This window comes from Bos javanicus, chromosome 14, assembly GCF_032452875.1.
Source record: "Bos javanicus breed banteng chromosome 14, ARS-OSU_banteng_1.0, whole genome shotgun sequence".
Lineage (NCBI taxonomy): Eukaryota > Metazoa > Chordata > Mammalia > Artiodactyla > Bovidae > Bos > Bos javanicus.
This window is the reverse complement of record NC_083881.1, coordinates 78322017-78337359: the sequence shown is the minus strand read 5'-3', so window position 1 is coordinate 78337359 and position 15343 is coordinate 78322017. Positions and strand designations below refer to the sequence as shown.

Below are 15343 nucleotides of genomic sequence, written 5' to 3'. Positions count from 1 at the left end.
GGACAAAGGAAGTGGAAACAAAGGAAACCAACGAAAGTTTTGAGTTTCGAAACAGTAGGGGGGAGGCAGGTGATTATCAATGTAGAATCTTGAATACTGCTATATATGGGCAGTTAGCTCCCCGTATTAGAACTTGAATGGTCACACAAACTACCAGTGGGCAAGTGATGAGAAATATTTTGACACTGTGAAGGAGCAAACTTGCAGAAGCCTGGCAGCCGGAGGCCAGGCTTTTATTCACTTCCGGGGAATTAGGAGGTGAGTCTGGCTCTGTGGCCAGTAGCTTATCAGATTTATCAGAGGTTATCAAACAAAGTCTTAGATTATCAGCGGTTACTTAAATGCTTTGTTTCAGAGACAAGGGAGGAAATGAGTCTTTCACTAATGAGATGACTATTGTTATTTCTGGGTAAAATATCCTCAAAGAATGGTAGTACTGAAAGCGTGAATTATGAGGCAAACACACCCTGGTCTGTGATGCTGAGAAGGAGGACTGCTGTGACACCCCTTTTCTTCATAACCCGTCTCTTGTGTGCCTCCTCCCAGAAGCCCACTGACTTTGCATTATGTTTAGTTTCCTAAAAGTATCCCAGAATCTCTGTCTCTACTTCTTCTCTTCCTCTGTTAAATCTTTGCAGTTCCTCTTTATTCAGTTTACTATGTGCCAGGAGCTGGACTAACCACGATAATGTATTTAATATCACCTAGTTAAACAAATTTGTGACCACAAGCCTTGACACCACTTTCTTCTTCACCATGAAACCTATCTGCAGACAATATCCTAGGAGTCACATGTTTAGAGATTTTTTAGTGGAAATGTTTAGTGACACTTAGTAGCATTTAGAATCCCAGGGACGGGGGAGCCTGGTGGGCTGCCTTCTCTGGGGTCACACAGAGTCGGACACGACTGAAGTGACGCAGCAGCAGTACCCCTGACTCTTTCTTTCCAACAAATGAACAAACCAAAAAACAAAATTCCAGACAAAATTCTTCATAATTTATTATTTCCTTCGTATGTTTCTGTATTATATTCATTGTAATTGTGACAGAAACTGTAGTGAAAAGAGAGCAATGTAAGATCTCTGGAGTTTAAATTCAGGAAAAAATAGAAAATAAATTTATAGTAATCATTTATATCTGAAGAAGAAAATGGCAACCCGCTCCAGTATTCATGCCTGGAAAATTCCATGGACGGAGGAGCCTGACGGGCTATGGTCCATGGGGTCACAAAGAGTCGGATACGACTGAGCACACACACAGTCATTCATATGTTTATAGAGGAAACTTTTGACATCTTATTTAAGTGAACTTACTAGACACTCAAATTCAAAGTCCTTAGGAGGCTACTTTCTGAAACACTGATTGATAAAATTAAAAAATAATAATTATTAGGCTTTCTGGGATGATGGTCTCTCCATGAGAACATGCCTCTCGCAGAGGATGTCCTTCATCCCGCTCCAGGAGCAGAGGAGACTCAAGAAGAAGCACCTGGTGCAGAGCCCCGATTCCCGCTTCAGGAATATGAAGTGCCCGGGGTGCTGGAAAATCACCAGTGCCTTTAGCCATGCACAGCCGTTTTGTGTTGGCGGCTTTGCTGTCCTCTGCCAGCCTGCAAGAGGAAAAGCAAAACTTACAGAAGAATGTTTATTCAGGTAGAAACAGCATGAAAAACACCCTGAATCAAGATGAATGGGAAACCATCCCATTAAACACATTTTGGATAAAAAATAGAGATGAGAAAAGCTTTAGATCAGTCAGCAATTTGGAAAACTGTTCATAAAGGTGAACTCTTTGAAGATGTTTGCCTTCATGGGCCGTGTTTTTGAAAAATAAGTAAAGTTGGTAAATTTTAATTTTGATGAACTCAGGAAACACAGTGAGAATTCAGTAAGATAGGATTCAGGAAGATAAGAATGACCCTGCATGCCACCAGCTTATAAGACACTTAACAGCTCTGATTAGCGATAGCATAGCCTGGCCAGAGAAGTATTCTACCTGAATTTAAAACATAAAAACCAAAATGATTAAAAAAAAAAAAAAAGTATTTAAAGTGGTTGGCAGCAACTGAAGTAATTTCTGTATACACAGTGCTAGAGATTTCAAAATACAATAAAAGAGGCGGAACAGTGGAGACGTACCTCTTAATTGCTAATGGAGGAAGTCCCATACTCCTTCACAAACTCACAACATCAAACAAAAGTCCCTGGGCCCATTTTTTGGTGAACATCCCTGACTGTTCTCTACCGCCCGGGGAGAAGAAAGACCAGGCACCGGCCTTCCGAGAACCCTGGCAGAGGAGGGGAGGACCTTGGATGACTCTCACTGGGTCATAAGCACCCTCCTCGTGTGTGCTCAGTCTGGATGTGTCATTGAGAACCACAGGGTTGCCTTGGTTGTTCAGTGGTAAAGAATCTGCCTGCCAGTGCAGGAGACATGGGTTCCATCCGTGATCCGGGAATCGTATGCCACGGAGCAACTAAGCCAGTGGCCGGAACTGCTGAGCCTGCGCGCTGGGGCTGGGAGTCACCACCCTGAGTCCACGTGCGCAACTACTGAGGCGCGTGCGCCCTACAGACCGCGCTCTGCAAGCGAGGCCGCCGCAAGGCGGGGTCCCACGCACCGCAACTGGAGAGCACCGGCCGGCAGCAAGAAGACCCAGCATAGCCACAAATAAATAAATACTAAAAAGCAAATAAACTAAAAATTATATATATATATATATATATATATATATATCAGGATAGTATCAAAAATAAATAGGATCAAAAGTAAATAAAAATTATATATATTTATGAACAAGAATAGTATCGGATCTATTTTGCAAGTAGCAGCAGCAACAGCAGCCTGTGTAGGGTAGTAGTGTGAGAGCGAAGGAGCCCGCGCAGCTGAGCAACAGTCTGTGAAGTCATCTTGGGTGTTTTTCTAACTACCAGGTTTCCTTTGGTTTCTGAAGATTTTCAAGCCTAAAGTGCCCTCATGCCCATCGACTCTATGAACCACCCGTCATCTATCCATTAAGGTTCTTTCGGCTCGAGATATACAGGGTCATTTTCTATTTTTTCCACCCGGAATCTTGACTGCAACCCGTGTATGATACCCAGATATCAGTGGATACAAACTGTCCCAGTTTCCACTCTGAGCCAGATCTCAACCGTATGATTCTTTACTATTGTGAGCTTCTTAAAGTTTAGAATTATAGCTTACCATAAATTTACTGCTTGCAGTCTGGAAGACAGCACACAGTGATATTTAAAAACAAAACAAAAAAAAAACACAAAAAAACCACCTCTTGAACGAAGGATTTAACTAGGCATTTTATGCATAATTCAGTGGAAGTTTGAGCCTCACAGATGAAAAGACCTGAAGCTCTTTTACAGAACACACTAAAGCTGGTAACAGGAAGCTATAGAGAGAATTACTTGATCACCTTCTTGGGAAAATTGAACACAGGCAGGGGTATTAATAGTGCCATGGTGGTAGGCAAGGATATGCCACATGCTTTAAGAAAGACTTCCATTTCTAATCATTTTTAATCAGTTTGTTAATATTCTAACACATACTAATGAACATTCAAGTTAATTTGTTGAAGTAGATATAAATAATTTATAAAGATAATGTCATTCAACACAGGACTTAAAATATGTAAGAGTGAATATAAAGTCTTTGGTCAAAACATATCCAATACTCTGATTAATGTACCAAAATCTTGGTTGATGAAGCAATGTGACAGCCATCTTCAAAAAAAGACTAGTGATTTTCATGTTCTCATCTTGCAACCTGGTGGAATTAAACAAGCAGAATAGAAGGAAGAAGGTAACAGTTTCAGAAGGGCAAAGCTTCTAGAATTCTTTGAGGAAAAAACTAAATATGTTTACAGGGAAAATGTACCATGCCTAATGTGTCTGCAGCTTTAAGAAGCCGTTTGTAAAGGCTACACACTAAAGACCATTTAAGATTTAAGTCACTGTAGGATGGCTTATTTTGTCATGGATAGAGAATCGACTTACAGGCAGGAAACAAGGGATAAAACAGGTGCTTCTTTGCTTGGAAAAACTGTGAACTAAAGCTTGGTACTGGAAATAGTTGCATTTTACAATTTTACCAAAGATCTGACAAGAGTGTGTTTGTAATTGGCAGGTAATACTGAGGGTTTCCAGGTATGCCAGAAATACTTGTGAAGAACATAAAATTGTGTGTAAGTTTTATTGTCAACAAATGTAAGATAATGTTTTGGAAGCAGGCAATGTGCATATGGCTAGAAGGTTACTGCTTAGGTCTGCGCATCAGAGGCAATTACTAGCATGTAGTGAGGCCTATGACAGAGACAAAGGCAGAAACCCAGGTCACAGGGGGGCTAGCACATATAAAGTACGACCTCTCTTGTTAATTGGACCTCTCTGGTAGCTCAGTTGGTAAAGAATCCGCCTGCAATGCAGGAGACCCTGTTATATTCCTGGGTCGGGAAGATCCCCTGGAGAAGGGATAGGCTAACCAGTCCAGTATTCTTGGGCTTCCCTAGTGGCTCAGCTGGTAAAGAATCTGCCTGCAATGCAGGAGACCTGAGTTTGATCCCTGGGTTGGGAAGATCCCCTGGAGAAGGGAAAGGCTACCCACTCCAGTATTCGGGGCTGGAGAATTCCATGGATACAGTCCATGGGGTCACAAAGAGTCAGAAATGTCTGAGCGACTTTCACTTCATTTCACTTCTCTTGTTAATTAAGCAGAGTATTTGGTAAGTTGTCAAGCTTGAGCCTCAAATGACTGGAATTAAAGAAATTTAATTACTCCAACTTGCATACAACAGAGTAACCAGATTAGTGAAGAAATGGGCCAATGTTGTAACAGAACTCACTGCAGATTCATTTCACTTTGATGTTCATGAATTTCTTTATTTCTTATTCATCGAGAGCATCTTCCTATCTTTCTGATTAAAGTTCATGTTTATTTCTGACTTTGGAGGCCAGCTGTATTCTGCCATTCAATATCTCTAACCTTGGCTAAGAATAGAGCTGTATAATGGGGAGAAGGATTCAGGCAAGTCAATTTATCTGGTCTAGAATACTATAGCATTTGTTGTTGTTGTTCAGTAGCTCAGTCATGTCCAGTGTTTTGTAACCCCAGGGACTGCAGCACACCAGGCTTCCCTGTCCTTCACTAGCTCCAGGAGTTTCCTCAAATTCATGTCCATTGAGCTGGTGATACCACCTAATCATCTCATCCTCTGTCACCCTCTTCTTTTCCTGCCTGGAGTCTTTCCCAGCATCAGGGTCTTTTCCAATGAGTCAGTTCCTCCCATCAAGTGCCCAGAGTAGTGGAGCTTCAGCTTCAGCATCAGTTCCTCCAATGAATATTCAGTGCTGATTTCAAACTTAGGCCTCAGATGTGAAAAAATATATATAGCAAAGCTGAAAAACAGCCACTAAAATGAAAAAAAAAAAAGTTTAATTTTCAAATGGAAAAATATGTAAAAATAATGTAAAAGAATTTGGGGATTAAGAAGTAAATCAAGTGAATAAAATTGAAGTTGGTCCTCATAGACTAAACACAGGTATATTGTCCAAATCTTGGATCATTTGTGAAAAACAATACATCAGGGGATTCTAGACTCCATATTTTAAGTATCATAAGTGGTATGAGATAAATGTACAGTTTCTTTTAAGTGCTCTAGGAGTCTGAATCAAGTGCCGTGAGTTCCACAAGCAAGCAAGTTTGGGACACGTTGAAATGCATCAGTTCAGTTCAGTCTCTCCGTCACGTCAGACTCTTTGTGACTCCATGGACTGCAGCACGCCAGGCCTCCCTGTCCATCACCAACTCCCAGACTTTACTCAAACTCATGTCCATTGAGTCAGTGATGCCATCTAACCATCTCATCCTGTATCATCCCCTCCTCCTCCTGCCCCCAATCCCTTCCAGCATCAGGGTCTTTTCCAATGAGTCAGGTCTTTGCATGAGGTGGCCAAAGTATTGGAGTTTCAGTTTCAGCATCAGTCCTTCCAATGAACACCCAGAACTGATTTCCTTTACAATGGACTAGTCGGATCTCCTTGCAGTCCAAGAGACTCTCAAGAGTCTTCTCCAACACCACAGTTCAAAAGCATCAATTCTTTGGCACTCACCTTTCTTTATAGTCTGTGTGTAATCCCTGGATTGGGAAGATCCCCTGGAGGAGAGCATGGCAACCCACTTCAGTATTCTTGCCTGGAGAATTCCATGGGCAGAGGAGCCTGGGGGCTAGGGGTATAGTCCATAGCGTTGGAAAGAGTCGGACAGGATTGAAGGGACTTAGCATGCATGCATGCCTAGTTATAGATGTAATGGGTTATTAAGGGAAGCTGCAGGGATTGCTTTGGAAAAATAGCCTTAATGTTTTGAGGAGACATTACTTAGGGCAGCTGTTTTCCCACCAAACTTTATTCTTTGAAGTTAATACCACTTTTCACGGTCTGAGGCGGTAGGAAATTTGTACCCGTATGTTCTGCAGTAGGCGTGGAAACTTACGTCTCCAGGGAGAGGTTTTGTTTCAGTTTTCTTGAACGTGGGAGATGATCCTTTTCCATACTAACAGTTTTTGAAATATTCTTGTGTTTTATCTATCCCTCCTCAGACACAGCCCACAACCTAGGAACCAGGAAATAGGATTATTTTCGTGTGAAACAGTTGTGAGTTTAAACTTTGACTCTCCAGGCACAGTCAAAATTCCAAATCCTTGAAACCAGTGTTGACTGCTCTTATGCTTAGACCAGAACTCCTCAAAGTTTCAAGATGCAGTTGGCTCTTGAGAAACATTGGTTTGAACTGTGCATGTCCACTTAAACGTGGATCTTTCTCACTGAATACGTAACAGTACTACAGATGTGCTGTTGATTGAATCTACAGATACAGAACCACAGATATTGAGGGCTGAGTGTAAATTATATTTAGATTTTCAACTGATGGTAGGGTAATGGTGCCCCAACCCCACATAGTCCAAAGGTCTACTGTAAATTAAGATTACCAGTATTACTAAGTTGTCAGTGTATACCCTCTTGAAGAAGAAATAATAAAATGTGAGAATGGTGAGTGAAGATTTTCCCATGCCTTATTTAAAGAATTTAGCAAAGCAGTAAGATTATTGGCTGAATGATGCTGCCCACATGGTGCTTTTGAAGTAGTGTTTAATAGAGTGGTCTCTTTCTAGAACACATTACTTTGAGAATTTCCTGCTTGGAAAGATGAACTGTGTACTGCTCTTAATTATCCTTAAACAGTGATAGTTAAGTGTGGATTTTCACATAACAATTTTGTGAAAATTCCCTTTGAGGGAATTATAATATTTCATATCTTCATAGATATTTAAGAAGATATGTGTATATTTACAATTTAATTGCATAGAAGCCAGCATCCTTCTAAGAAAAAAAAACGGTGAGTCTGGAGAATTGAGCTTCATAAAAATCTCACTATGGTTGTGGCTGAGTTATTTACTTGTAAAATGGGGGAAATGCTTTACTCATAAACGATGGCTTTTTGGAATACAAAGCAGAATCTAGAGTGATGATTATTATGTGGTTCCCACAAGATTTCACCAACCTGCCATGATGAGATGGCAACTTCTGTCCTTGAGACACCTCATTTGGTTCTTTTCTCTGCTCTCCAGAAGAAAGTAAAAGTCCTTACCTTGCTTTGAGTTTGCTGTAATATGGCATATGATAATGTGGCATTATAGTTTATTGCTTCAGGTAAACTCACAAATTTTCCTAATTTTTGAGTGCTCCCTAGATAACAGGTGAGGCGTTCTAGCTCTAGATTTCTATTGTTGGCCCTTATACATTGAACTGGAGAAGGCAGTGGCACCCCACTCCAGTGCTCTTGCCTGGAAAATCCCATGGATGGAGGAGCCTGGTGGGCTGCAGTCCATGGGGTCGCTAAGAGTTGGACACGACTGAGCGACTTCACTTTCACTTTTCACTTTCATGCATTGGAGAAGGAAACGGCAACCCACTCCGGTGTTCTTGCCTGGAGAATCCCAGGGACGGCAGAGCCTGGTGGGCTGCCGTCTATGGGGTCACACAGTCGGACACGACGGAAGTGACTTAGCAGCATACATTGAACTGCGGGTCGTCTGTGAACTTGGGTTTCAAATGCAGTTTTGCCCGCGGAAGCTGCCCGTTCTCTCAGTACCTGTTCTGCTCTTGTTGCTGCCTGCTCTCTCAGACTCTGTGGATAGGTCCCAAATCACTTTCTCATTTAGATCAGGCTTCAGTCTGGAACAGGGAAATTTACATTTGAACAGTGCGTTCAAAAACAACAAAATTCTAATTGCCTCCATGGGAACTCTCACTCTGGGACGCATTGGGAAGATACTTAACAATTTTTGTACTCCTCTGATGGATTAGTTAATGATGATTTAATTGTAGTAATTATCAATAATAACAGTGGTGAGAGAGGTGACCAAATTAGGACCAGATTAAAGTGTTTTTCTTTGGTTTAAAAACAGTGCTTTATGTCACTTTGATTGATTGCACAACTTTCACTCACATATGGCGAGGTCAAGAGTTGTTAGTACATACATGCAAGTACTTGTCAATAAAAGAGGAGTACTTCTTAGAATTCATATTATCTGACAGTGTATTTATATATATATATATATTACTGTTATCAGCTTTAGTAATAAAGACAACTTGCAATAAATTTAATGACAAATTAAAAAATTTCACAGGTGCCAGCTGTGCACTGCATTGAAAGATTTTCATCTGAACTGTACTGTCCTCCAATCTCAGTGAAAATATTGCTTATTTTGTCTTAATACTGGTTGATTAATGCTGGGAGGTTTCTACTGAGAGTTTTCATGACTGACCAGATTTCATAGGATATTTAGCGAATTGTGTTTTATCCATCTCCCTATCATAAGAAATTTTAATGCTGGTGTCTATATATTTCTTGAAAGATTAGATAATTTATTAGTAGAAAGAATATGCACTTTGGTTAGAGTTCTGTCTTTGCCCCTGTTTGATCCTCTGCAGGTAACTTAATTCTTCTAAAGCCTCAGTCTGTTTATTTGTGAAATGGGATGCATAATGTCTGTTTCACAGACTTCTTCAGTCTTCACACCCAATCCGTTATTGATCCCTGTAATTTCTTCCTGTAGAAGAATATTTAAGAAGCATGATATTTCTGAGCTACATAAACCAATGCATCTTTTCCCTTGGTAATCTCTGGTCCCCAGTTGCCATAGGTCTGCATCAACAACCACCCGTGTGGGACCGTCACTGGAGAATTACTTTCATGTTATGGAGAAGGTAATCTTTCCACCTGAGTTCACTAGACCATGAGGCTTCCTGCCTCTGTGAATGAGGACCAGAAAATGGAAGATAAACTTAGATCACATGGGAAGAAAAAGAGGCTAGCTTGTTCCTTTTACTCATTTAGAGTGTAGGTCAAACAAAGCAAGCCGCCAGTACATGTACAAGCAGAAGGGGCTTGGTGCTCAGGACCTCAGCGCCCCCACCCTCACTGTCCCCAAACTATACCAAGTTTGTGTGTGTTAGTTGCTCAGTCCTGTCCGACTCCTTGCGACCGCATGGGCTGTAGCCCACCAGGCTCCTCTGTCCATGGGGTTCTCCAGGCAAGAATACTGGAGTGGGTAGCCATTTCCTTCTCCAGGGGATCTTCCTGACCCAGGGATCAAACCCAGGTCTCGTACATTGCAGGCAGACTCTTTATGGTTTAAGCCACCAGGGAAGCCAAGTTAATCTGTGACCTAATTAATAAGTTAATTGACCTGTTTTTATCCTTCGTTTTGAGGCTTCCCTGGTGGCTCAGATGGCAAAGAATCTGCCTGCAATGAGAGAGACCTGGGTTTATCCCTGGGTCAGGAAGATCCCCTGGAGGAGGGCATGGCAACCCACTCCAGTATTTCATGCCTGGAGAATCCCATGGGCAGAAGAGCCTGGCGGGCTACAGCCCATGCGGTCGCAAAGAGTCGGACATGACTGAGCGACTAAGCACTCATCTCTCATTTTAATTGTCTTGATGCGTCTAACATGGCCTGCTATCTTCTTGATACAGTTTTCTTCACTACTTTCTGTGGTGCTGTTTTTCTTTTATTTTCTTTCTATATACCAGATCATTATGTAGGTAGCTTGCTCTTTTCCCTTCTAAGTATTAATGACTTTTTATGTAAGAAGAAAACTAAAAGCATCTTTTGAAACATTTTTGGTCTGTTGATTACATAAGTTTCACTTATGATTGGAAATGTAATTTGTCTAATGTGGTTTTTTAATACCTCTAAATTATAAATAAATTATATGATCAAATTAATATCATCAAAAATTTATTTTTTTGCATTAGAGATGTTTTCACTCTTCTTTTTTGTCTCTGTAATAATTGGACATACTGTATATGAGAATGTCAAAAAGTGAACATCTGCTGGTTAAAATACATTTGGGATGGGAATGAAATATATGTTCTTTCTCAACATTAAATCCACTCTGTGATAAAAAATTACTGCAGTAAAGTTTTTTTTTTTAATTGCAATATGACTAACATATCTCTTTAGAAATAGTTTTTCTTGAGGTTGGCTTTCATTTTTCCCTTGGTTAAACATGGTTAATTAAGTCTATAAAAATCTATACATAATACATACTGAAGCATAAAGAAACTCAATCAGCTAACCAGATTATTCGATGATACCTTAGATTATCAAACATTTGCAAGTTAAATTCAATATTACTGTAAAAATTTAAAGAATTAACTGAAATTAACATAGTTTATCTGTTCTGTTAGTGAAGAACCAAAATTTTAAAGTTCTTCAGGCTAGGTTATTATATGCTTGTTTGGGTAATTTTAATTATTCATTTTTATTAAAAAAATAAATGATGTTAAACATAGAGTGTTTGATGAATATAAAAATATATGCTATTGAATTATAGATCATCTCCCCTCTAGCTGCCAACTTGAAATGCCAAGCGTTTCACTGATCTTCATGCTTCATGTAATGTAGAACCATCTATGTTCCCTGTGCTGCCAAATGGAAAATGGCAATACGCGTCAACCATCTAAGCGTCATAAAGCCAAAAGGTGTTGCTTCGTTTGTGAACTTCTTTGTAATAAGTAGTGGTTAACTCTTCTCTCCTATTTTCCTTCTTGACTTTACTTGACGTTGGGCAGGCAGCATCCCATGGAGGCTCTTTATTGGGTCTCTCCATGGCAGGAGAGCGCGAGCTCAGTGAGGGCGGCAGCTGGTCTTTCTGACTTGACATGATATTCTCAGCACTTAACATAATGCATGGTTAGCGTGAGTGAATGCATTTATTTTCAGACTTTTGTTTCTGTGCTTTTGAATATAGTTATTAAGTAAAAATGAGCCACCCCTAGATTTTCATCACTGCTTGGTGCCTGAGGGTGTCAGAAAAATATTAAAACATGTTGCCTCCTGTCAGAGGCTTTCAGCATAACTGAAGGTACAGATAAATGAATATGGATTAGTATAAGACATTATATAATTAAGATACTGCTTGAATTTCACAATGTATAAATCATGTAGGTATTCATTAATGAAGGCCTTCCAAAGAGAAGCAGAGTCACGGAAGTGATAGCAAAGGAGAAGGTGTGGAGAAGAGCTATGTGCAAGAAAGAGGGGAACTTTGGTTTCTGCATGACGGAGTAAGACTTTGAAGGCTTCAGGAAGGAAAAATCATAGAGCACTGGAAGGGCAAGAGGACCCAGGACTCATTAAAAGAGGGAATAGAGTGGCTGGAAGTTGGATAGCATTTCTATGTTCACAAAAAAAGAATTCTGAAAGGCAAGTGAAGTATTCTTTACCTTAAAGAGAGAGAGAGAGAGAGAAAAAAAATATATATAGGGATCTAATGAATGTTTGTGAAGAAAAGAATCACCTCCTATTGCAGGAGCTAAGGTAAGTTGTAAATCAGATAAACTCAAGTACAGTGTGAAATTGAGTGAGGGAAGATCTGGAATTTAGGTGGACACAGCAGGGATTAAAGAGAAAGGTGAGGGTGATTAATTTCGGACAGTCAATAAAAAAGAGGTGAGCAAACTAAACCATGCTGTCTAACTTGGGTAAAGATGTAAATTGGGGTTCTATGGTTAGGGATTAGACAATTGAGAGATAAGGGTTAGTTTTTAACATGAAATTTTGAGATGGTAGCCAGAAGTTACATGGTAATATCCCCCCAAATAAGGAAACTACTTAAATCCTATTATGCAAAATAACTTCCCAGGTCCACCTACTGGCATATACATTCACACAATTTCATTCTCTTTAATTGTGCCTCTTTCTCCTAGAACATTTCCACCTTATAAATTTTACTTACAAATTTTACTGGGTTTTCAGTAACTCTCATTTTTAAAATGTATTCTTATAAATGAGTGTTTACGCAGGCTAGCATAGATATCAAGAAGAGTGAAACATTATATAATCATTTTAAATACAAAATTACTTATTTGAGAGAGATATAAAGTTTCTCTTTCTTTAAAATGTAGATGATACTTCTTGCCCTACCTAGCTCATGGGGTTGTTGCAAGGATCAGAAGAGATGATGGGTATGAAAGCACTTTGAAAACTAAAATCCCTTACAAATGCAAGCTATCATCATTACGATTATACAGTGCCCTCTATGTGAACCCGAAACAATTCTCAGTTTTCATCTGTCACGTCACTCGTCACTCTTCTAAGTCCTGCAGAGCATGTCCCACAGATTTTTATCATAGGACTCTATTTTAATCAACGACAAATGCATTTTCATGAAAGCATAATATTGTTTCTATAATAGATATTCTTTGAACTCTGGATGAAGACTAATACACATTTCAAGGACCATTATACTTCTGAGAGTTTTTCCCCATCTCTTTCATTTTATAGCTTCCTTTTCCCCTATTACATGGATGCAGTGAAATGATTTCAGCAGGTAAAGTATCATATAAAAATGTAACTGTCCATCCCCTCCTCCTTTCTCCTCACCTAACCTTTTGCCTCCCTGTGAGTCAGGGTTGTAGAACAAACACCATCCATGGGGCCTACCCAGTGGTGCCAGTCTGTCCTAGAAATCAAACCGGACAACGAAGGTGTTGTGAAAACACAGCACCGTCAGACCCATCATTTAAAGCAGACTGGAATTGGGGCTTGGTTCCAACCAAACCCAAAAGCTATATGTCAAAGAAAGTTCTAAGTTTTCTTAAGTCTCTCTCACCTGCTGTATGCGCGTGCTAAGTCACTTCAGTTGTGTCCAACTCTTTGCCACCCTACGGACTGTAGCCCACCAGGCTGCTCTGTCCATGGGATTCTCCAGGCAGGGTTGCCATACCCTCCTCCAGGGGATCTTCCTGACTCAGGGATCGAACCCATGTCTCTTTTATCTCCTGCACTGGCTTACGACCAGCACCACCTACTGCTCCAATGCTTACAACATTTGTTTGGGACATTGACATAACAATGACAATTGTGGCACAATTACTTGGGTAAGTGCAAGTTTTATAATTCCCATCTCCTTCTATCCCCCGCCAAATCCAGGAAAGTAAACAGTTCATTCAAATTCTCTAGATATGCAGTATATATTAGAGCATTTTACAAGCATATGGGTAATCAAATGCTACATTTACATATGCTGAAGTTGCCAGTTTTGGAAAAAATTAGCAAATCTAATTGTTGTAATACTGGACTACTTTTACTTTCCAAAATATTTTATTAAGGAATAAAAGCATTGCTGATTGGAATAGTAAATGCAAAAAGTTAAACTTAACTTCTAAGAGGTATATAAATGTATTTTTAGATAAGCCAAATTTTAGATATGTACTGTTATTTTTTTAAAAGTCCTTAAAGACCATCTAATCTTATGAGAGAAAAGTTATAATAAAATGAACCTTGGGTATTATTCTTCCTTCATCTAAAGATCATTTTAGAATGAAAAGGGCAGGGACTCTGATTCCCCATCCATTTACCCTCAGTCCTCGGTTCTGAAGGAGTTCTTCCCAGGTTCTGGGAGGAATAGGCCCACTGTTCCTGGGTTCTGGCCCACTCATGTCTTTATTCCTTGCGCACTCTTTACTCCTATGCGCACCACTGCATAGCTTGTATCGTTGTTCCTGAGCACCTCTTCCCTAGATTCTTCCCAGGCCCTTTCTCGAGGCTGGCTGTCTGTATCAGAGCCTGATTAGCAGGTCCTAAGTTTGTGAAGCCCGTGGTGCTCTGCCTTGCGACTTTCCTAGCTGCACCCAGGCAAGGTGCCTGAGATGTCGGGGCCAGCCTTGGGTGTTAGGTAGTTCTCAGACATCCCACACACTGCACCCAGGAAGCTGACCGGTGGCTGGCCCTGACCTTGACCGTTCTCTCTTCTGATCTAAGTTTGTTAGTCCATCTCATCATGCTTCTAAGTGACTATAGGGAGGGACTGATTCCAGGAAGAGATGCTATCTTCTACCCCCTACATCCTTCTGCTGCTCACAAGACGCCCTCATTATATTCCACCCTGATAACTTGAACTCTCTCCCTCCTTTTTCCTGGCACTTATTCAAAGAAATGCAAACATCCACTTAGGGAAGAGGGCATCTGTCAGGGTTGGCTCTTTTCTGATACTTGGATTAGGTCACCGAGTCACCGCAGATTTATAAAGAGAAACCCAGCACTTGACAATTTGCTATGATTGCCACAAGCTCCAAACCTGTAATTACTGTTGCTACTCTGAGACCTTCAAGTGAAGCGTCCATCTTTAGCTTTTGCTCTTAGCCATCCGGACTTCCCTGCCATATTTTTCTTGTTTGCCTTTGTTAGAACTTACAGTAGAAATACAAATGTTAAGAATCCAGCTGAATGTTTTAGGACGAGTACAAAGAATGAGTTTTTAAAAATTTGTTGAATGTCCATCATGTATTAAAATGCAGAGGGGAAATTTAATCGGTGGTAATCAAAGTAATTGTTCATTGTGAAAAACATCGGGGAGAACTGACTGGCATTTTCAGTGTTTGAGCTCATCGTGTCAGATTTTTGTAGCACTTTATAATCTAGCATTTCAGTAGAGCTCCATTTCAGTAGAGCTCCATGATAACTCCAAGGTGTTATCTTTACTCCGTATAAAGATGAGGACACTAAGCGGCTTTACAGATGTTTACAGATGAGGATCGGAGAAGGCAATGGCACCCCACTCCAGTACTCTTGCCTGGAGAATCCCATGGATGGAGGAGCCTGGTGGGCTGCAGTCCATGGGGTCGCCAAGAGTCGGACACGACTGAGCGACTTCGGACAGACTGAGCGACTTCACTTTCACTTTTCACTTCCCTGCATTGGAGAAGGAAATGGCAACCCACTCCAGTGTTCTTGCCTGGAGAATCCCAGGGACGGGGGAGCCTG

General features: G+C 40.5%; 1 protein-coding gene across 8 annotated transcripts in view; it reads left to right on the top strand.

Annotated features, from left to right (window-relative positions):
• Positions 1 to 15343, top strand: part of RALYL (RALY RNA binding protein like) — an 826242-nt gene that overhangs the window by 201562 nt on the left and 609337 nt on the right. The gene's annotated exons all lie outside the window — the stretch shown is intronic.